Source organism: Furipterus horrens, unplaced genomic scaffold (genome assembly GCF_987537825.1).
Source record: "Furipterus horrens unplaced genomic scaffold, mFurHor1.1.pri manual_scaffold_2, whole genome shotgun sequence".
Lineage (NCBI taxonomy): Eukaryota > Metazoa > Chordata > Mammalia > Chiroptera > Furipteridae > Furipterus > Furipterus horrens.
Window position 1 is genome coordinate 40,210,196 of NW_028327172.1, and position 24,137 is coordinate 40,234,332.

Sequence of the window (24,137 nt, forward strand, 5' to 3'; positions counted from 1 at the left end):
TCACCTTTTCTTTCCCCAGAGCCTTACCAGTTTGTGGATTATAGTCATCTTTTTGTAATGGCTGCACAATAGTCCATCTAGTGCAGTGATTTTCAACCTTTTTCATCTCATGGCACTCATAAACTAATTACTAAAATTCTGTGGCATACCAAAAAATATATTTTTTGCCAATCTGACAAAAAAAATAGGTATACTTTTGATTCATTTGCACTAGACAGCTCTTGTTGGGTTGACTGTTGTCATTTCTTTTATTTGGCAATCTAAGGGAAAAGAGGTCAGTGCCCCTGAGTAAATAGTCAGGTATTGCATGTTTTAAAAATTCTTGCAGCACACTGGTTGAAAATTCCTGATTTAGTGCAATGTTTTTCATACAGTAGGTCATCACTTGTTGGTTGGGAAATCAATTTAGTGGGGCTTTAGCAAGCTTTGTTCATTTTCTTAATGGAATAGATTAGTACAGAAAGTAACTGAGAAAATCACACATAGTAAAGATTAAGTATTATTTTGAGAAACCTGTTGGTTCAGTTTTATACACACCTGCACACACACACAGGTTCTCTCACACATGCACATATTATATTACTATATAAAAACACATTTTTATATAGTAATATAGTATGAAATGTATGCGTCTAGTAATGATTGACATGAGGTTGTTTCATTATTATAAATAATGCAGGGAACATGCATTTTCCCCTCATATTTGGAATATTTTCTTAGTATAACTTCCTGGAAGTGAGGATATTGAGTCAAAGGATATGAATGTTTTAATTGATCTAGCCAAGTTACTGTCCAAAAGCTATGTCCCATTTTCTATTTAATAAATGCCATCTGTACTTTGCCCTTCATAGGTTTTTTTTTTTTTTTTTGGTGCGTTATATATATAATATATATTCTTTAAGAAATGGGATAATTAATTTTTGCCCAGTAATATAAAGTGAACATTTCCCTGTTTTAAATATTCTTCTGCATCCACAATTCTCATTCTGGGGACAGCTTTTCTTGGATGTAGGGTGTCAAGGGTGACTACTCTAGTAATTCTCATGCACCTTTATGATTTATAGCATATGTACTTTTATTTATTTACTTATATTTAAATTGGATTTTTGAAAGCTTTTATTTTTAAATAATTTTAGACTTGCAGAAAAGTTGCAAAGATACTTTCCCTAATCTTATATAACTATGGCAAAATTATCAGTGGGTATAATATAAACTATAAACCTAGTTAACTAGAGACTTAATTTCAATTTCATTAGATTTTCTCACTAAGGTCCTTTTTCTATTCCAGGATCTATCTAATCCAGGATCCCTTATTACATTTAGTTGGTGTTTCTTTTAATCTCCTCCAGTCTATGACACTTCCTCAGTCTGTCCTTGTCTTTTATGACCTTGACACTTTTGAGCAGTACTGGTCAGGTCCTTTATATAATACGACTCAAGTTAGGTCTATTTGATTTTTTTTCTCATCATTAGATTGAGGTCATGGATTTTGGGGAAGAACACCACAGCTTTCTCCACTGTCAAGTTCCCTATTTCTGCTGTTGTAGTTAATAAATATTCTGGGAGAGATACTTTGCAAGTATCCTGTTTCTCTTTAAACTTTACCCCCTAATTTTGGCAAAATAAAAGCGAATAAAAAGCATATACCTTTTTTAGCATTAGCCTAATCAATGAGATCAGTGAAAATGGGGTTAATAGCTGGTTATCTTTTTTTCTTATGCACATAAGAGAAATCTAAAAATACTGAAAATTAAAAAAATGTTTGTCCATATACCACTTATAGTCATCTTGTATACACACTATGTCTTGGAAACCCTGGACCACTCTGAGGTGCTAAGTACTAAATGGTTTAGGTTCTATGGTGATATTATTGATATCTTATTAATTAGATTGATTAGCTGGTTGGTTTCATTAGTTCATATATTAAACATTTATTAATTGTTCTTAGTACAGAACCCTAAACTAGGGTTCAGAATTAAGACATAGTTCTTCTTGAAGACTATTAGAGACTAGAGCAGAATTAAGTGGAATTAGCTGTGGTGCACGAACACACAAGGCAGTGAGCACAGCTGACACTGGAGTAGTAGGTTGCTCCAAGGAGCACAGGGGTGGGAGTAGGGGATCCAGTCCAGCCAGAGAAAACCAGGGGAGATAGCATAGAGGTGACACAGTTTGGGCCCACGTTCCCCAGCCTGGCCCAGAACTTATTCTGTGGGATGCTCCTTCCCAGGCTCAAGGGATTTTCTTGGTTATATCATGGAAAAGCCATTTGAGTCCACATTCTTCTTATTCCTCATCTCCTTTCCCCCCACTTTGTACCCTCCCTCCCCATTCTGAAGCTTCAGTCATGACAGATTAAGATCTTGGTTGAGCCCTGGCTGGGTGGCTCAGTTGGTTGGAGCATCATCCTGATATGCCGAGATTGTGGGTTCAATCCCTGATCAGGGCACACACAAGAGGCAACCAATGGATGCGTGGATAGGTGTAACAACAGATCAATGCTTCTCTCTCTCCCTCTCTCTAAAATCAATATAAAATAATAATAATAAAAGGATCTTGTTTGAGCTCAGAGTTCTGAGCCAAATAAGCATGAGAAACCCATTCTGAAAAGGTAAAATGATGCTTTTAGAGAAGCCTGGGATATTGCCTCCTCAGTACAGTCTTTTCTGGCCCCAAGACAGGGTTTATGTGGCCAAGTGTTAAAATGCTTGGACTTAACAAGGGGCAGTGCTTAGGGGCCTGTGGATTTGAGAAATTCCAGGAAGTTAGCCCGTAGATGAGGATTGTGACAGATACTGCAAGAGACTGGATCAAGCCACTGAGTACCTTGTGCCCTGGGGACTGGAACTTGGACCTTGATATTGAGGGTTATGAGCTGAGTGGAGGTGAACTAGGGCTGGAAGGCTGGCAGACCGAAGGAGAGTGTGTTCAACCTGGCCTGAAGATATTCAGTAACTGTCTCATCATGGGGCACTGGGATCTATTATAGGATCATTATAGGCTGAATCCCACAGTTCTCTAGTTCAGAGCCTGAGGGTTGGTTGGGGGGATGTAGTTCAGAGGGTGAGTGGTGAGCTATGGTTGGGAGGCAGGAGGGATTAGGGCAGGAATAAGGACCTGGGAGAATTCCCTTCCATAAATGCCAGGACTTGTGCACAGAATGGGCATTTCTCTGTCTTCCCAGGAAGGCTGTACAAGCAAGTATGTGTAGCAGCGGCCAGCTCGCTGGAGGTCCTGCCAGATGTGGCTCTCAGACAGAGGGGGCTGGGATTGCCATCTGGAAGGAGGCATTTGTTTTGTTGGTTCAAAGGCCTTAGTAGCGCCCATGAAGAGACTGCTTGATTTGCAGTAAGCAGATTGTCTTCCAGGAGAACTTAGATATTGCCAGTTCCACTCTGTAAAGGGCTTTGTCTGAGACGATGGCTAGGAGTGAGTCCCTGGCAAAGACTCAGTCTTCTTCCAGGCACTTCCCAGGCCATTTCCTAATTTCTCCCTCTTGTGTTTTGTGCCTTTCTTCCTTCCCCAGTCTTCCCTTGGCAGGAAGCCTGAGTACCCCCTCTTTTCCTCCAGGAAAGGCTGCCTTTTGTTGCTGACAGTCTTCTGTCTGATTTCAAGCAGATGACTCCAGAGCCCCAAGCCATGGTCTCTGCTGAAATGTTTAGAGGAGACTCTGTAGCCTCTAAAACAAGCTCCTTCTGCTGCTTTGAACTCATTCAGGAAGCAGTGGTACTAGGTGACTGCAATAGAACAATGCAAATAGGGCATTCAAGCTAGAAATGGAGAACAGCTAGTTGCAGCAACCCTTTCGTTATATGTGGGGGGGAAAGCTGAGGCCTAAGGGGGACAGGGACTTGCTCAAGCTCTCACTTCCCTAGAAAGCAGGACCTGGGCTCCAGTGTGCTGAGTCTCTACTCCTGGATTTTTAATTCCCCCCACCACACATTGCCTCTCAGAGGTAGAAAAGGAAAATTGTAAAGCCCTAAAAGGGCTCTTGTGCAAAACCTGCCTGCCCACCTGGCAGCTGGAGCCCGGTGTAGCAGGACTGGGCAGGGCACACACTGATTCCTGATGACTTGGGTGGAACTGGATGTCTTCAGGGGAGGAGCTGCTGGACTCCAGTCTGGTGGGCATTGGGAGCTAGGCTCCCCAGAGGCATCTGATGGTGTATTGCCTCTCTTAGGCATTCTAAGATCCAACCAGCAGTATTAAAACAACTGCTTATGTTTCCTGAAGCTTTCTTTGATTACAAAGCAAGGAGTGACTTTAAAAGATTTACTCTGCTCCTGTGTTTTCAGGTACAGAATCTCAAGTTGTTTTTAAAGAGACAAGAAAATATGACAAATTCTTCTAGTGACCAAGTCTAGAATCTAATTATCATATAATTTCAGTGGACAGACTTATATTGTACAAATTCTCTCATCTTATGGAGAGGACAACTTTCTGTGTTTGTTTTTTAGAGTCTTTTTCAGTGATTCATTTATCCCACTGACATTAACTGATTGCTCGCTGTGAATGAAATACTACAGTGGATGGACCCTCAAGGGGCTCACAACTGTGAGGGAGACAGGGGTACAAGTAAGAGGGATAAAGTGATGTAAATACCGTAATAAATGCATCTTCCAACTGCTGTGGGCTTGCAGAGCAGACAGATAGATTCTGCCAGGAATCAAGGACTGTTTTACAGAGGAGGTGTTAACTGAGTTTGGCCTCGAAGGCAACTAGATTTTGTTAGTTGGGGAAGGAGGCACTCAGATGAAGGTCACAGTGCGAGAGGTGTGGGGAGGGAGAGGAAAATGCTGTTTTCAGAGCACGAGGTGATGTGCTGTGGTTGTGCCTACAATGGGGTGGCGGCGGAGGGGAAGAGTGGGTAGGAGATGAAGCCAGAAAGGATTTCTGGTTTTGGTGGTACCATATCTCATGAAAGGGGCTTGGACTTAGTCACACTGCTCATGCTGTTATTTATGCCTCATTATCTCTCCCTCCAGACAATAGTTTTCAAAATTTATTTTAGTAATGGAAAAATATTTTTTCAAACGTTTTACATCTATCTCCAAAATTTAAAACATTGATCAGTTGCCTCCCCTACATGCCCTGACCCGGGACTGAACCCATAGCCTAAGTGTGTGCCCTGACCAAGAATCAAACCTGCAACCTTTTGGTGTTTGGGATGATGCTCCAACCAACTCAGCCACCCAGCTGGGTTTTTTTTTTTTTCTTCTTCTTTAAGTAACAATGTCTTTTCTGTAAGCACAGTGCCCTGCACAGTGGAGGTGACAGAAAGTGTTTTTGTCCCTGAATGGACCTGACCCGAGAGAGCCTTCTCATCTATGGGATTTGGGCCATTCCTGTGTCCCGTTTGGTTTGGCAGTGACACTGGCAGTGGAGTGCCTGTGAGTGGGCACTCCGGTAATGGGAGAGGCTGTAAAACCCTGGAGCATGTCCCCAGAAGAGTGACCTTACGAGGAAAGTTCTGGGAAACAAACCACAGGGAGACTTTACAGGAATTTTTGGTTGAGCCCATAGGCAAAGCACATGAGGAAAGGAGATGTAATTACAGTTTGTTGGTCTATGAAAAAATACAATGAGTGAGATGAAATAGCTGTTCTAAGGTTCTTTTTCCTGTAAGACAGGAAGAAATGGGTTTTTATGCATTTGTGTAGCAAATATTGAGTGCTGGCTGTGAGGTGGGCCCTACGCTAGACACAGGAAATACAGTGGTCACCAAGGAACAGTCCAGGGTCCTGCTCCTAAGGAGTCATGGAGGAAGGCTGACATTAAACAAAAAATGCACAAATGCACAATCACGAATTATGGTGAGTGCTGTGAAGGGTACATTTTCATTTGGATTGGAGGATCATGCAGGAGTTCCCTGAGCAGGTGAGAGGCAAGTCAAGGCATGGTGAGGAAGAGTCAGCCAGGCGAAGACTAGGGTGTGGGGGAGTGTCCCAGGCGAAGGGGAACAGCCTGAAAAAAACCTGGGAGTTTTGGGAAACTACAGAAAGGCCTGTGTAGTGAGCATACAGAGGGGGAGGGCAAGAAACGCATTTAGAGGAGGCTGGAGAAGGATCATGCTGAGCCTCTTAGGTCCTGGTAAGAGTTTAGATTTTCACTCTAAGTGTGGTGGGAAATGACAGGATCTGGTGTAAAAGGTGATTCAGACAGCTCCATGGAGGAGGGAGTTGTGAGGGCAAGAGTGGAAGCTGGGAAATTAGGAGGTTTTTGCTATAATTAAGGTGGGGCGGGGTGGGGGGGAGACTTGGGTGGCAATGGAGGTGCCGAAAAATGAACAGATAAAAGACATATTTTGGAAGTAGAATTATTTGGAATTGGTAAATGGAGTGGATGTGGGGAGAGAGAAGTAGGGAGGTGGACGTCTTCCAGGTTTCTGGCACAAGTATGCCTGTGGGCTTCTCAACAGATACTAGACCACTTAAGGCTATGAAAGCCCTCTCCTTCAGGACAGGTCAAGTAGGATTGATCTGCATCCAGTCTCGCAGAAGCAGCAAAAGGATTCAGCTGTCCACTGGTTCTGCCCATTTCAGGGAGCTCAGACACAACAGCAGCACCCAAGCAGGGGATTCCCGCTCTCTGGCATGGGGCCCTTTGCGTCTCCCCTGGCTGTAGACAGGCCCTAAGGAGCATGTATAGCTCCAGTGTGCCGCTAGGGGGAGCATGGTCTGCATTCTGTGTCTGGTCTGGAGTGCTTTTTGAGGTTTAGATTGCTTTAAAGATTGACTTGTATTAGCTTCAGCACTTGGCCCTGGCCCCTGGCCCCTCATACTTCTTGGAAAAATGCCTGACACATGGCAGGTGCTCAGTAAATCTTGGTGACAATATTAAAACTGTGAATGATACCTTATTTTAGAAATGGATGGGCATCACCTCTTCTTTCTCAGTATGAACACTGGGCAAGTGGAATGTGCATTTTGAGAGTCAAGAAAAGAGCTGAAGGACGCCTGTTGGGAGTGGGCAGAGGGAAAACTTTAGATTTTATGGTCTTGAATTGCCATTTCCTCCTCTTTCTTTGCAGACTTGGGTCTATGAGGGATTCCTGAGTGATACTTGGGTCACATTGGGCATTTCAGTAGGTGATGGGTGTGTACCTCCTTTGAGGCTCTTTGTCCTCTTCTTGGGGGGATAACAACTGTCCCAGGTTTTTGTTGTTTGTAGTGGAGAAGAGCTGAGAGGAATGAAGTCCTTAGCTCAGCGCCTGATTTAAGGAGAATGCTTTCACACGTTATCTCCCCTTATGTTCATCTCAGCCTTGTCAGCTAGGACAGGTTTTACAGATGGAAACTAAAGTTAGATGACTTGCCCAAGGGCACATGGCTAGTGGTGGAGCCAGGCACTGCCAAGGTCCTTTTTTTTTTTTTTTCTTTAATATTCATTAGGTGGTATTGTTGTTATTTGTTTAAAGATTTTATTTATTTTTAGAGAGAGGGGAAGGGAAGGAGAAAGAGAGGGAGAGAAACATCGATGAGCGAGAGATACATTCATCAGTTGCCTCTCAAACGCTCCCAACCAGGGACCTTGTCCGCAACCCAGGCATGTACCCTGACTGAGAATCGAACTGGCAGCCTTTCAGTTTGCAGGATAGCACTCAATCCATTGAGCCACACAAGCTAGTGATTCCTGATCTGCTTGGTGCTCTTGGAACTACTGTACTTTATATATATATATATGAAAGAGAGTAGAAAGGCTTGGACATGATTTCTAGATTTGATACTTTCTGGTTCCGTGACCTGGGGCAAGTCATTTGACCTCTCTTTTAGATTAAAAAAAAAAAAAAAAAGTTAAATTAGTATGATAATACCAGCCCTAACACTCAGGCCTACTGTGTTGAACAGATGAGCCAAGATTTGTGCGAGTATTTGAAAAAGTGTAAGATAATTTATAGCTATAGGGCAGGACTTCTTTCCTCTAAAATGTGCACCAGTCCTTTCACAACTCATAGATGCTAACAGAGAGTCTTTAGACTAAAAGGATGATGGTCAGGCCTGCATCACCATCACTCAGAGAGATTCCCCACCTTCCTCTGGGAGCCCAGCCTTGTATTTCATAACTGGTTATCAAAAAGTTGTTAGTGTGTAAAATCAGATAGCAGTGTACTTTAGTGGAAAGTGCACTGGACTAGGGGGCAGCAGACTGTTTTCTACTCACAGTTCTTCAGCTGTACAAGTAGCTTTGTAACTGTGGGATAAAGATTTGATCTCTCTGAGACTTGGTTTTCCCATCTGTAAAATGGTGATAACATCTGTCCAGTGTACTTCAAAAAGTCCTGAGGATCAAACAAAATAATGCATGTAAAAGGATATTACAAAGCAGAAATGTACACAGGGGGATTAAACTTAAAGGGCCTGCTGTGTCCCATGCACTGTGCTAACTCTTGGACATACTCTTACTGGCCATGACAGCAGCTCACAGGAAGCCTGGGCATTAGCTGCAGGCCCAGAACAGGAAAGAGAGATGAGGATGTAGTTATATCACCTTTGTTGCTTGGGCTATGGCTCTGGACTTGCCCAGGACTCTTACTGGTCCTGACCTAGTGTCTTTCCTCTCCATTGCAGGAAGATGAGAGACTGCTTGGGCACCAGCACTAGTACCATGAGTCCCTGCACTGGTTAAAGCCATCGCGACGACCGGGGCAGGCAGCAGGTAAGCAGAGGCCAGTCCAGGTGAGCTCCTGGGACATGAATGCATTTCCGCCTCAGCTGCTGCCCGGAAAATCCCAAGTGCACAAACAAGTCAAGGCAATGCATCTGGGTCTGCCTAGCCACTATACTCCAAAACCCAGAGAAAGGACTTGCCTCCCCTCCAAGTGCTCCAGCTAGCCCCTCCCCACCAGCCCCCGCCAGGATTCTTCCAAGTTTTAAAAAATTGAGACACTGGAGGGGAGGAAAACAAGTCCACTCACTGTCTTCTCCCTTCTCCCCTCTGAGCTGTTTAAGCAAGTTCCCAGGAGCAGCCCAGAGCCCTTGTTTGACTGGAAGGGAGGTAGGAGGAGTGGAATGTGTGCAAAAACCGAGCTGATCAAAAGACAGTGCTGTTTCATGGAAGCCTCCCAGAACTGAGAGAGAGAGAGAGAGAGAGAGAGAGAGAGAGAGAGAGAGAGAGAAAGTGAGCGAGCGCTGGCGAGAACAGGGTCTCCATGACAACTGGCCTGGCCGGCTAGCCCTGCTCTGCTCATTTGGCTGGAAGGAGCACCAGGAAAGGTCAGAGGAAGGAGCTGTGGGAAGCTCGCAGCAGGTATCAGAGCTAAGTGAGTGGACTTGGGGGCCCCGGGCTCCCTAACAGACAGTGGTGTGAGCCAAACTCTGCCGAGAATGGAGTGGGCAGGAAAGCACCGGGACTTTCAGGTAAGGTCAGCAGCTCTGGGCTCGGATTGTTTTTCCTCCTTTCCTGGCCATAGTCTTGGGCTGTTTTCTGGGAGGCAGGCGAGTGTCTGTACTCTCTGCTCAGGGTTTGGGGCTCAGGAATGATGTCATGCTCCAACAGTTGGATTCTATTAGCTTAAGGAGGAGGGGTACAGCCAATTTTCTTGACTTTGCAAGTATAGCTGATCTCCCTTTCGCTGAACCTGAAGTGTTTAGACTTTGCTATAGAAATCATCTTACTTTTATTTAGAACAAAAGCTTAGGATATTTTATGGGAAGAATATTACATAGAGAAAATAAATTATCATCACTCCAGCATTGTACGTGTAGTTCTTACGTGGAAACTCCAGTGTCTTTTCAGTGGCTCGGTTTGCTCTAGTGAACACTGTCTGTTTTGTCTCTTGATGTTGCTGTGTCTGACCAGTAACGAAAAAAAAAAGTGCTAATTAACTCAACTAGGAGCCTGTGGTGAGTTCCAAGTCTCTCTGGAGCAGTTATTAGGACAGAGGGACCGTCTTAAGGATATCTGAACTGTGGTCCATGTGTGTGTGTGTGTGTGTGTGTGTGTGTGCGCGCGCATACGCCTGACTGTCTGTCTGTCTCTCCCAGGTAGCTTGGTAAGAATCAAGCTATCTTCCCTCATTAATAAGGTCTGTCACAGGCTTTCCTTAAAGATACATGGGGGCTGAGTGGAGTCAGGGGGCGGGTCTTGTGTTGGAGGGCTTGCAAATAGATTTCTTATCCAGATATGTGAGTTCTCAGGGGCAGCTGCTAAGAGCTCGGCTGCCTGAGGAGACATGAGGTGCTGCGATTGTGCCCATGGAGTCCTTGGGTTAATATTTTAACCAGATCTCAGGGCACGCACTGTGCTCCTACCCTGTTTGTCCTGTTTTTGTAAAACTTGTGCTGACCTCCGGGAGTAGTGTGTGGTGAGCTCAGTGTGGCCTAGGAGCAGAGCCTCATTCAGAAAGGCACTTGAATAGGTGAAGGGGGAGCTAGTTTGTGAGTGATCTTATTGCAGGATAAATGCAGTGGACACTCTCTGCAGCAGAGACCCGCCAGGAGATGCACTTTGCTTCAGCCACGTTGTACCTCACACTTCCTCCTGGACCTCAGGCAACTTCGGTTTCTCTGGGGGATGAAGGACCAGCTGCTGTCCTGAGCTTCGGTTTTTCTTCTTGAACTTTCTGAACAGAATGTCTTTTGTATCCTGGCAAACAATAAGGGGGCCTTCTGGTTTACTCCAGGCCAGCTTGCCAGTGAAAGCACTGGCCACCCCCACTTTGGGCTTCCTGAGTGTGTGCGGCTGAGCACCAGTGTTGTGGCCTGAGGGTCCACAGGGTAAGCCTCTTCTAAGATGAGGTCTCTTTCCCCTACACTTTAGGGATCCTCTGCTTGGGAGAAATGTGCTTTACTGGGGGAATATGGCTAGCATAACCCCGCTGGTCTGGATTAAAGCTGCAGGTTGTGAGGCGCAGGCCTCTCTCAGTCAGTGGGCCCTTCGGTGGGCAACGCAGACCTGGGATGTCAGTTCTTCTCCACTCATGTGGTTGTGGGTGGGGCTCCTCTACATCTGTCACCCCACATGTGGGAAGAGGCTAGCAGGTGACCTTTCTTTGGGTGCTGCAGACAAAGAATGGATTTGGGGTTAGGAGACCTGAGTCCATGGCAGGTTCTCAAGGTGGACATGGGCAAATGCCTCAACCTCTCTGAAGAGATTTATTAGCTCTGGCATAGAAATAATGATAAAGCTATTTCACAAGATTGTTGGGAGGAGCAAATGAGACCCTTTCCATGAAAGCAGTTTTAAAGTAGTAAAGTCCTATATAGTGTAAGATGAATTGCAATTTGAAGGATGGCCCAACTCTCTTCTGGAAAGTCACTTTGCCTGTCTGCTCTGGTTTCCCCATTTATAAAGTGCCCTTTTCCCTTCTGCATTTATAAATAAAAATGAGAAAAACTTAGAAGACTCCTTTAAGATGTTAAAGGAAAAAATAGTGCTTTCTTGGGTTGGGAAGTTAAGGAAGAGTGATGTTCACTGAAGACTTTGAGCCCTGTGAGGACCCTTCCTCAGGTTACTTGACCCACGTGCTTCAGTACGGAGGAGAGGGCTTCCAGGAGAGCCTGTGCTTTTGCCGTGGTGTCGCACAGCTAGCTGGCAGCTCGGACGTCCTAAATTTCAGCAGCTGGAGGAGAGGCTCCTGCTTGCCAGGGCTGGGCCCCCGTCCTGCTAGGTTCTGCTGGGGAAATGGCTTTGAGAGACACAGAGGCCTTTCCCCTCTGTTCTGGGCTGGGAAGGCAGACTCCACACTGGCCAGGAGAGTTCCTGCTCTGAAAGGCCCCTTGGGGGCCGGGCAGCTCTTTCAGGAACTCCTGGGGCTGCAGCTTAGAGGGAAACAAGGAAGAAAAAACAAGGAAGTGGGAATTCCAAGGGCAGAGATACTTGATAGGCCATGGGACTGTGCCAAGGCCCAGAAGTGATGGGGAGGGGACACTCCAGCAAGGGCATCTGAGATCTGTCCCCAGGGAGTCGGTAGGGCTCCTGGTACACTAGGTGGGAGCATAGGGAGCGGCTGGGCACCCACGGGGGCCTCAGCTTTGGTTGTCAGACAGGGGAAAACCTGCCAGCCATGCCCTGGAGTGGTGACTAGGAAGAAGCCCCTAAAAAGACCCAGGGTAGGCAGATTTATTTTATTTTTATTTTTTTAACAACAGAGGCCCTTTTCCAGGTGACTCACATCAGGGCATTTCCTAAGTCCTGAGGAGAAGCTGTCCACGGCTCAGACTGGGGCTGCAGCTGTTCCCCACTCCTGGTCCATCCAGCTTCCCAGAGCTGAGTCACACATTGGATCCCTTCATATTCCTTAAGGACTAAAAAGCAACATTCCTGTTCTCACTCACTCTCTCCCCCTTCCTCTACTCCCCTCCCTGCACACTCTTGCTCTGGGCTTCCCCTCTCTAAAATTACGATGATCAGTTACCCAAGGAAGTTGAGTCTTTGAAATACCTTGGAGGACAGGTCAAGAGCATCCTTAATTCTTCTGGTTCTGCTCCTGCCCCTGGAATGAAGGGCTTGGGTATATAGTTGCAAGGGGCACCCCAGACTCCAAATATTATGGCCACATTGCTGGCCTGGAACTAAGTGAGGCCATGCTCCATTCCCCAACCCCTCTGATTCTGGGCACTATTCTGGGGAGGCCTGCTTGGCACCTGAGGAAGGTGGGTGGGGCTGAGTGCTGGGCCTTCCAGAGCACCTCTCTGTGGGTCTCTGTGGGACTGAGAGACTGAAGAGCATGCCCTCCTTGGGCTTCTCTTAGCTGCTGTTACCTAAGAGACTCCTGATTTCCAGTGTTTGGCCTGAGAGAGTTTTCTGAGGCAGCTGAGCAAAGGGAGCATGTGTGTGAGCCTGCAGGAGGCCAGGCAGCTGCCCACCAGCAGAGGCCTGAATCGGCCTCCCTTCAGTGCTCTTCATTGGCTGGGGAGGAGAGGGTGTTTAGGGCAGGCTTGAGGAGGGGAGGGGAAATCTGCTGGCACATAATTGAGCTCTTTGAGTTAGAGGAACCATTGAAAGTGGAGAAGGGGCCAGGAGGGCATGAAAGAAAAAAAAAAAAAAAGACCATCTGGCATAGTCTGCAGGGATTTCTTTTTAAAGCCTGTGGGAAAACTTGAATTAGTGAGTGCCTTCTTCTGGGGGCGGGGAGGGGGACTCTGCGCATCTATTTTATGTTGGGAGGAGACACTGCATACATGTGTCTTAGGTGGGTGGGAAGAATGCTGGGTACATCTGTCATCTGTCTTAGGGGAACATGCCATGTCATGCTGTGTGATTGAAAAAATCTGGGGTCTCTTTTTGCAGCCATAGGCCCTAGAAAACTCTAGTGTGTGTGTGTGTGTGGTGTGTGTGTGTGGTGTGTGTGTGTGTGTAGGGGCGAGGAAGATGTTCAATGAGTCTAGACTACATTATTGAAGGATTTTTCCAAAGATCCCTTCTTTTATTTTCTTTGGCTCTGATACACTGTTGTCGAGGGGCTGTTGAAATCATCCCAGTATTCTTCTCATCTAAAGACTGCCTGAATGTTGACTATACTTTCCCTATGAAGGGTGAGTTACATACAGTTAGGGTATGAAGGCACTTCTCAACCAAAGCTGACCTGTTCCTAAGGGTTTTTTATGAAACTGCCCCATATTTTCAAAGATTCAGACTCTCATTTTGTGTGACTTGTCACTGAAGGGGTTAGTATGTGAACTGGAGAAGCAGAACAGTGAATGAAGGACTATTTGGGAAAGTTGACATAAACAGAAGGTTATGGGAATCAAGACGTGAAACAGCAGGAAGGCTACCAGAAGGACACAGAGAGAAGCCCTGGGGGAGAGGATTGGAGAGAAGGCAGTTCTCAGGGGCAACAGGGGCATAGATAGAAGGGGAACCTGGATGGGCCTAGGAGCCCTCACAGTTGAGAAGAAGGCTGGCCTGCCCCCAGGGGACTCAAGGAGACAGTGTTGTGTAGGTTCTAACAAGTACTGGGAGGCAGGGGTAGGTGGAGGTGGCTGGCTTCGGGGTTAACACCCGTGTTCCTTTGCTCTCGGGCTTGGCAGCATCTCTGGTGCCCGTGTGCTCTCTTGATCTGTTCATCCATTTAGTCACTGAGCACAGAGGATCAGGGCCAAGAGCTCGGCAGGATCTAAAAAAGTATCAAGTGTGGGACTTATCCCCATGTATGTTGTGTTAGATGTTGTGGTGATTTCCTCCCCAGTATGAGCCTCTGTCCATGTGATGAAGAGAGAAGAAATATATTTAGATCTGCTGAAGTTGGGGTTTTGGTGGTAGGGTTAGTGACCATCTCATGCTTTAGGCTGGGAAAAAGGAGGCAGGCCCAGCTCTTAGATGCCGAGCTAAAACGCTGTTTGAGTGATGGAAGAGAGCCAACTGCAGAATTGGAACTATGAGGAGGGTGAGGATTCTCGGCCTGTGTCAAAGCCTCTCAGAGTGTCAAAGAATGGGTGTAAGGCAGCGAGTAACAGGAAGAGGGAAATGAGAAAATGGGAAAGAAAACTTCTCTTTGTTCGAGGAACTGAGTTTTGGTGTGCCCACTGGGCCTTGGAACACAGGCCCCCTTATGGAGCTCTGATAACTTGAGCTTTCGAGATTGCTTTTAAAGGAATCAACCCATGGTGTGTTTGTTCAACTAGATGCTCCGTGAGTGTATGGTGCTGCCGTCGAGTGCCTCTGGGGGAACCATTTGCACTTAATATGAGTACTTCACATTCAGTGCAGTGCAGTGATGAAGAGCTGGAGCCTAGGGGTCTAATGAGCCTACATGGAGAACCTGGCATTACTTGCTGCGTGACCTTGTAACCCTGGGCAAGTTATTTAATCTCTCCGAGCCTCAGTTTTCCGTGAGGCATCTGTAAAATGGGTACAATAGTAGTACTTCGCTTGTTAGAGTTGTGGTGAAGATGAAATGGAGTGATATCTGTAAGGCTCTCCACCCAGTGCCTGGCACATAGTGAATGTTCAGTGCTTTCCATTATTAACAGCAACTTAGAGCAGCATTTTCAAGATAGTGAGGCTGGCATCTTCTGATCAGGTTGGGGTGACTATGCTAGGAAAGTCAAACCAGATTCTTCTATTAGTAGGAGTTTCCACTCTGCACTTTCTTCATCTTTCTGTCAAGACCCTAGGAGAGTCTCTGAGGCAGTCCTTTTCAATCCAGTTTCACAGGCTCAGCTTTATCTTTGGGTAGGATGCTTACCCTTCACGGTCAGGGGAGACTGGCACTGCCTCTTGCCTGCCCCTCTCCCACAGGCTGGCCTGCATAGGGCTGCTGAGGCTCTCCGTAACCCAGCACCAGAGGCCCTTCAGCAGCTGTTCTCAGTGCTCCGGGCAGGCCACTCTGGCACTCCTCTCTCCACTTCCATGAATTCCATCTCTGTATCCTTCAAGACCTGGCATGGAGAACAGGCTTTTCCACCAGCTCTGGAGGTTCGTCATCTGGCCCTTTTTTGACTATATGTGGTCTCTGGCGAATTAACCTCTGTAAACTTTAGGGTCTTCATCTGTAACTTGGGAGTATTGTTACCCATCTCAGAGATTTGTTGGAGGGGTAAATGAGTTGGTTTATATGAAGCACTGAGCTTAGTTCCTGGCACGGATATGTTCTCAGTAAGAGTTAGCTGCTGCTGTTGTTGGAGATCTCTCCTGCCTGTGACTTTCTTTGCCTGCATACGCAGTAGAAAGAGCCCCAGCCAGGTAGTCAGCAGGTCTGAGCTTTAGTCCTAACTCTGTCTGTGGCTTGCTGGGTGATCCTGGGAAAGTAACTTGGTTTCTTTAGGCTTCAGTTTCTACTTCTTGATAGTGGGAGGTTTGGATTGAGTGTTTCCATTGATATTCTGACTTATTTTTCCATCTAGACCCCCTGAAGTTCTGTGGAATGAAGTATAATATTTTGTGCACTGTATTTCTCCAAATATTTGAGTAACTTTTTTTGTAACACCATCAGCTGGATTCTAGGAAGCATTTCTACTTGGTGCTCATAACTTGGAGAGTTGGGGACTTGTCCTCAGATGCATAGGGCTTGGCTGCAGCACCTTGCAAAGAGGCTCCAGCCCTGCATAAGCTAGAGAGCCCACCAGGTCCGTAAGAAAGGAGGTGGGTTTCACCTGGTGCTCTGGGAAAACTCTGGTCAACATGTGGGGAATATTTATTTGTTCTGCTGTGTAGACTTAGCCCAGCTCCGTGAATAAATACTGCCATCGCTGCTTCCTCTCCTCAGTGGAAAAAAAATGGCAGTGGTCTGTGATCAACCCTCTCTCCTTTAGAGTTTCGAGTGAGCTGGTTGTGCTCAAAGACAAACCTGTTTGTTTGGGGAAGAGTCATCCAATGAAAAAGCAGTGTATAGAGCTTCGGTCCTGTACTGTTGGGGGTCAAGTTCTGGCTCTGCCTCTTACTAGCTGTGCAACCTCAAATACCTTACTTACCCTGTTCCTCCTAGTTGCTCTTCTGCAAAATTTCATAGGGTTGTGTGGCCAAAGTGTCAGTGCTTGGAATACTTGTACCTTTTATCTAGTGCTGAATGAAACGTGACCAATTGTGTTTATTATTTCATTGTAAACCAAGCAGAGTTTCTGAGTGTATAGCCTGTCAGGGTTGTTTTGTGAGGAGATATCTCCTTCCTCTCTGTCTTGGGCAGATATCTCCGGTCAGCCCAGCAGCAATAAGTGTCCCCCAGTCAGTAGCTAGATCATAGCTCCTGTGCCTTGCTGTGGTAAAGAAATACATAAGCCCCAGGGGGAATCTGGCTGAACCAAAGGAGCATGTTGGTTGAAAGGTCCCTCTCCAATGAGCAATGTGTGTTGTATGGCCCTGGGGTAGGGACATGAGCAAGATGGGCAGTGGGCTAAGGGAGGTGTAAACTCAGAGGCAGAGAGCACTCGGTATGCGGAGTGGGCAGGTGGTTGTGGCTAAGATAGTAAGCGGCATCATAAAGCTCCCGGCACTTTATCTTCCCAAGACTTGCCCCAGCAGTGACCACTCAGACCAGTCTCAGAGGAGTGGTGGATTGAGATGAGGTTCTGATCTGTTCCCAACAGGCATACATAGCTTGGTGCATCTTATCTACAAGCATAATTATAAAGAGATTTCCTTCTCCAACTGCAAGAAACAGGAACTTTTGCTGCCAAACTTAGCAGCGTGTTTTAAGTCCCTCAAATCTCCTTTGAGTGCTACCAAAGCTCTCAGCTTTGTTGTTATCTCTTGTTGAAATATAGCCTGGAAAGGTCATATCAACAGTGCCAATTTATGGGCCTGCTGAACCCAGGCAGGCCTAGGGCAGAATGGGGAGTTCCTGGGAGTAGGTGCTTCACAAATTTTCCCTTTGAGTGAGGCTGTTTATAATTTAAGGTTCTTTTTGCTTTAAGAGACCAAACTCTGCAGGTTAGGGTCAAACATTTTATTTCCCTGTTTTATTTCTGTAGGCTCCCCCAGGCAGGGGCTCAAACTCCATAGTAGCTCCCTGTACAATCAGGAGAAGCTCAGCCTTGATACTTACAGGATGCCCTACACTCCTTATTAGAGGGAAGTTTTCCTGGTGCAAAGTTGTGCCAGGATCCCCCATCTAATTAGTTTATTTTCAATTTTTGACCTACTGTGTGTTCTGAAGGAGTAATTAAAAGAGGCGAAGACCAGGTGGTGTACAAAATACACACAGGTCTTTGTTCTCACTTGTGAAGCTCTGAGGATAAGAAGGTCAGAACTGTGTGTGTATATATTTCTCACTTGGCAAAACGGGTGCAAATAGGAAAGGTCATTAAAGAACTTGGCTGACCCTGGCAGCTATAAAGGAGCGTGGTACTTGAATGCCAGAGGAGAAGACCTGGGGCTGCTGAGATGAGCTTGGCCATGTGGGGGCCGTGGCTTGTGGTCTGTGACTTCCCTGACTCAGCTGCTGTGTTCAGAGAAGTTAGGCATTGGAATTTGGAAAGGGAAGAGAGCACTGAAGTTCCTATTTTCTTTGCCTCCTTCTGACCCCCAAGTCACTCACCCCTTTGGTTTCAGACATAAATGGAAAGACTGCCAGAGAAGTTGCTCATTTTAAAATAGAATGGGTTCCTGTCTCCGAGTTTGTCATCACTGCTGCTCAGGATGGAGTCACTGCTCGGTTGTCTGGGGGAGCTGGTGGCAGGAAGGGCAGTGGGTTTTGTTGACTCCGAGTCAAGTGCTCACAGGGAAGTGGCAGGGATCAAGCTAAGAAGACAGTAATGAGGCACAACTGGAAACTTTTGTTTTATTTAAATCTCATTAAACAGAAATAGAAAAGGTTTTTTTCAGTCTCAAAACCCCACCACTGTTTGGTCAGCCCAGGTGGGTTTCAAAACCAGTGATATCCAGACTTCCTTTTACCTGAAAAACACCCAAGGTCAGATGTCTACGTGGCTTTGCTGGAAGAAGTTGAGCCCTGGGAAGCTGTAGACACCAGAGGAGAAAACCATGGCATTATGTGCATTTTGCCATAATCAGAAAAATTGGTGGGGGCGGGGGAGCCATGGAGTTCAGCCCCTCTGCTGGCCCCCAACCCTGAGAGCAGTTCACGCTTTGTTGGTGGGAGAGTGGGGATAACGGGATCTGGCTGTGCTCCTCAGTTTATTTCTCCTCAGCCCTTTCTCTTTAATTTACGGTCTTTCCCTGAGACCCAATATCCTACTGCCACCAGTTAGTTGGAGAAAGAAGGGGGCGGGGGGCTGTCCAACTCTGCTTCTCTTGTTTTAGAAACTGAATTTATTTATTCATTTGACAGATATTTTTTTGAGTATCCACTTTGCTCTAGGCACTGTTATAAATGCTGGGGATGTAGAGATGACTAACAGCCAAGTGCTTGTATCACAAAGCTTGAAGTACAGTCAGGAGCAGCCAGTGAACAAGCAAACAAATCAGTAAATGAGATAAAGATCGTGTTATGAGCTGTGAAGGAAATAATGGTGCAGTGAAAGAGAGTAACAGGAACTTGAGAGCATTTTCTAAAGGAAACTTAGAGGAGGCCGCTCTGAGACTATGACAGCTGAGCTGCGAGTTCAAGGAAGAGAAGAAGCCTGGAAGGTACAGCTTTGGGGGAAGTACGCTCCTAGGAGAGGGAGCAGAGGAGGAAAAGCCTCTGAGGTGGGAAAGAGCTTGGCACGTTGGAAGAACATAAGTCATCGTTGTTAGAATGCAGGGGGCGCCTGGGTGTAGGGTATAAGACGTTGGTAGAGGCTATTTCAGACAGAGCCTTTTGGCAACAGTAAAGCATTTGGAGAACCAATATGACGGGTATATATGTATATATTTTTTTAATTTAAAAAATTATTAATTTTTGAAACTGAGGGTGGTGAGGATGGAGTGGTGGTGGTGGTGGTGGTGGTGGAGAGAAACATTGCTTTGTTGTTCCACTTACTTATGCATTCTTTTGGTTGATTTCTTGTATGTGCCCTGACTGGGGATCAAACCTGCAACCTTGGCTTATTTGGTTGATGCTCTAACCAACTGAGCTATTTGAGAGATGGTTGGGTAAAAGGAGTATTGAATTTGATTGTCTGAGAAGAATCAAGAATAAAATATGGGTGAGTAGAAAAGAGCTGGAGTGCGGAGAGGGACACAGCTGATTAGTTAAAGGAAGTTGAATAAGTGTTCAGTTCTGTATATGTTTTGGGATCAAGCAAATATGTGTTTTAAAAAATCCCAGGGATTTTAAGTTAGTGTTGTATCATTAGTAGAATGCTTTCTCTAGTCCAGGCATTGTGTTATACTAGGCATTTTCCCTTGCATCATTTTGGTAAATTCTCACAACAATCTGTGAGTGAATCTCTGTTGATATTCTGATTCTACAGATGAGTAACTCAGGGTGGCTGACATGCTTAAAATCTAAAGCTAAGTCTGTGTGACTCCGACGGATGTGCTTTCTGTACACCTCCACTCTGCTCTGTATGCCAAATGTACCTAAAATATTTAAGGACCATTTTTTTCCTGGATTGTTATGTGTTATTTACTGCCATGTTCTCCTTTCTACCCATTGGAAGCTGGGAGGGATTTTGTGGAGTTGAATGAGTTTTTTTTCTTTTTTCCAGCTTCCTCTGAAAGGACTACCCGGATAATATTGAGAATGCCAGTCCTTATCAAAAACAGGGGAGGGTTGGTGTGTGTGTGGCAAGACTTGAAAACAGATAACCTGAATCACCTCGCTTTACCTGGTAGGAAGAGTGATGATCCTTCTCATTAGTACTCCACAAGTACTTAGTTGTCTTAGATTATGATTCCTCCTGTTTTAGGTAAAAAGATGGATTTTTATTTTTTAATTAAAAAACTTGTCAGTAAACTAGCATTTGTAAATAAACTCTGATTTCCTCCTTGACAGATCTCTTTTAGAGTCTCCACATTTGAGGAAAGAAGTTTATCAGGTCACAACTTTTCGCTGGCTGGAAATAGAACATTGACTCCTTTGTGTTGGTGGATAATTCCTTTTCAAGGGACTGATCCTTTTTGGATTCTATAAATTAAGGGTTAGGATTCCGAAATGAAAATGTGTAGGGTGTTTATAAATGCTAATTCCTCAGTGCTCATGAGATCTGTGTCCAGCCAAGTCAGCCGTCTTTGTGATGGACAGAGCAGAGTGAGATTGAATTTCAGATGTAGCACAGATTCCTGACACATACAAGAATTTCTTTTGTAAGTAATGGGATTCTCCTTTCCTGTCTTCCCTATTCCTGTCTGTGTTAGTAAATGCTTTGCTTCTAAAGGAAAAGATATGTGGTGAGGAAAGACAGTGTTTTTTAATCTTTAGCACTGTTCCACACAGCAGACAATAGATGGTCACCCACCATGAGCAGGTCCACACAGATGAGTGAGGGGATGAGGCTGAAAAGATTTGTCAAGGTCAGATCTTGAAGGGATTGAAGCCTCTAGGAATCAGGGAATTGTTGTTCTTCTAAAAGCAGAAAAGGAAAACAAATTGGATTTGGTTGGTAGAAAAGAAACCTATATGACCATGGGGAAGATAGAATTGGAGTGGGAGGAAACTTGTTTATATAATTGTGTGTAACTAAGAGGTGATATTCCAGTCCCTCAAAATTAAGAGAAGTCTGGGGCGGAGGGGAGCGGGTCTGAACTCCAGGTTACAGAGCTCTCTGGAGTCGTAGAGTAGTGGTCTGAGGATATGAGTGTTCCGCAAGCTCACCTGGAGAGCTTGTTGCCAATCTGTAGTCCTGAAGTGGGGCCCGAGAACGTGCATTTTTAACAGGCTTCTAAGTGCTATTGCTACTGCTGTGGGCTGGGAACCGCTGCTTAAGAAGCTCAGCAGCTGAGATTCAAATGAGGGTGAATCTCAGCTGCTGAGCCAGTTGCTAGTTGTTATGCCTTCTTTCATTAACCTAGAATTTCATGTCCATACCTTAGAATCTCTTGGGTGGCGTACCCTATAACATCATCTGAGCTGCCCCGGTCACAGTGACTCTTCTCACGATATCCGTATCACTCCTGGATGAGGTTTCCAGCTATGTGCTTATCTCTAAACAGCTGTTTGATTTTTGGAACGTGCCCATCTGGGTGCCTGATTCTGTCAGGATAGGTGACATGTATGCCAGGAGAAGCTCCGCCCTACCCTCTGCCCTTCAGCACAGCCTCCTGAGCAGGCCCAGCATGGAGTGTTCTGTTGATTCGTCAGGTTTACACAACACAGGCCTGGGAGATTATCTCTTTAGCTCCAGAGTACAATTTCAAGGGCAAAGTCCACTGTTGGCAGCTGACAGGCTGAGAACACCTGGAAGAGAGGATTTCACTTTACTTTCACTGAGCCAGGCCTCAGTGCCTCTTCCCACAGGGTTGGGTTTTCTACTTGTCTGCTGCCCAAGCAGAGAACTTGGGGACATTTCTCCAGGCACTGCCCCTGGCTGTTGACTTCAGGTCCTGTGGCTTCAGGTGACACACTTGAGTCAGTCAGTATAAACTGCCCATTCTCCCTTGACATTCTCATTTCTTAAATCTTTGTCTGTGTTCACTTCTCCCCTTGGGGAGCGGATCTTCATTTTTCCTTTGTGGTCAGTGACTCTTAGATTTTTCCCTTATGCCTCTCTCCCCTCTTCCTAAGCTTCTCATTAGTTCAGTACAATTGTGGGTTTCTGTTTCAGTGTGGAAAGACATGGTAAAGGCTACCTGACCTAGCACTGCCCATTCTCTTCTATATCCCTGCACACACAGAAAATGATCATTTTTGTGAGGCACCAGAGAGGGCTGCCCAGGGCTTGAAGGAGTCACTGCGTCTGCACAGCTGCAGCCCATTCTTGGCATATGGGTTGGGAATTCTGATCAGGTCCGAGGGGCCCCAGCAGGAGCTTCAGCAGGAGCCAGGGCACACGGAGGAGCTGCCCGAAACTCTGCACCTTGTCAGGCCAGGTCCTCACCATGGAGGCAGTGGCCCTGGGGAAAGGCAATTGGGCAGCAAAGTCAGAGTCCTGGTAGTCTCCATCTACATTTCCCTCCCACGGCACCCTGGCACGCCCCGGCCCATCCGTGTGTGAGCCACGTACCACCGCTAACCCCTGTGTGGCAGTCCCGGGACTAGCATGCCTGGGGATGCAGCTCGTTTAACACAGAGTCTGGGTGGGTCTTTCTTCTCAATGACAGAGGCTAGAGGTGAGAAAACTGAGCACCCAAGGTGCCAAAGCTAGGACCAGGGTGCAGGTCTCTTTATTTTTTTCTGTTGCATAACACAAGAACTGCAGTGTGTTACAATTTCAGATTAGCAAGCATGCAGGAAACTGTCTTAGGTGAACTTTTGTTTTAGATTATTTTCCTTTTAAAAAATATAACAAAACCAATACATTTGTTTTTAAAATGTTTACAAAATAGAAAAATGCATGTCAGAATATGAGCCTCTCCTATAAACTCACGCCCTAGAAATATAATCATTGTTAACAGTTGGGTAACAATGGATCCTTTTTTTTCTACAGTTGATTTATATATACATTTATTTTAATTTTAGGATAAAAGACTATCCTCTAATCAAAAAATAAAAAAAGAAAAGTGTTGGCAAGGGTGTGGAGAAACTTAGAATCCCTCATATGTTGCTGGTGGAAATGTAAGTGGTGCAGCTGTTGGGGAACCAAATTCTTTTGGTTCCTCAAAAAGCTAAAACTTGCCGTATGGCACCGCAATTCCACTTATCTAGGTATAAACCCCAAATAATTGAAAATGGAGACTCAGATACTTGTGTGCCAATGTTCATAGCAGCGTTATCCTCAGTAGCCAAGAGGTGGAAACAACCCAAGTGTTTATTCACAGATGAATGAATAAACAAAATGTGGAATATACAATGATTATTCAGCCTTAAAAGGGGATGAAGTTGTGATACATGCTACAATGTGGATGAAGCTTGAAATCATTGGGAAAAGTGAAATAAGCCAGACACAAAAGGATTCTGTTTATGTGAAATCTCTATTATAGGCAGATTCATAGAAACAGAAAGTAGATGAGAGGTTACTAGGAGCTTAGGGAGAGAGGAGATGGGGACTTATTGCTTAACGGTTATCGAGTTTCTGTTTTGGGGTGATGAAAAAGTTTTGGAAATAGTGGTGATGGTTGCACAACATTGTAAACTTAAAAATGCTTAAAATGGCAAAATTTATATATATTTTACCACGTAAAAAAGAAAAAAGGACTATACTGGGAACATTTTCACTTGATAATTTACCAAGGGTATTTTTGTATGTCAGTACATTACTTTTAATGGCAGCATGTGTTTCTTCAGGTGGATGTATTGTACTTTAATCAAGCCCTATTGATGGACATTTGAGTCGTTTCCAATTTTTTTTAATAAACAGTATTACAATAAACAGCCTTATACAGCTGCCTTACCCAAGTGTTCCAGTACTTGTATTACCTTAGGCAAAATTCCTAGAAGGGAAGGAAGATTTGCTGATCAAAGGGTTTTATGCTCATTTAAAATGTTAATAAATATTGCCAAACTGCTTTCCAAGGAAGCTGCATCAATTTAGTTCTCATCAACTGTATCTAAACATGCTTGTTCCACCACACCCTTGGCAATGTGGGTGTTATTAATCTTTGCCAATCCAATAGGTGAAAAAGGATTTATTATTGTTACTTTTGGGGGGGATTTCTTTAATTATGAGTGAAATCGAATACCCTTTGTGCTCACTGGAAGTTGTGCTTATTTTTATGGGAATTTTTCTATTCAGATATTTTGTTCATTTTTCTGTTGGGTCAGTATTTTTTATTGTAGA

The 24,137-nt window shown here is 45.3% G+C and overlaps 1 protein-coding gene across 2 annotated transcripts in view; it reads left to right on the top strand.

The window, feature by feature from the left end:
• The first annotated feature begins 9,174 nt into the window (after positions 1–9,174).
• The window catches only part of DENND2B (DENN domain containing 2B), a 107,613-nt gene continuing 92,650 nt past the window's right edge, over positions 9,175–24,137 (top strand). For both annotated transcript variants that reach the window (XM_090264224.1, XM_090264237.1), the window contains exon 1: positions 9,175–9,356. The gene's annotated coding sequence lies outside the window, so the exon portion shown is untranslated. The remainder of the gene's footprint in view (positions 9,357–24,137) is intronic.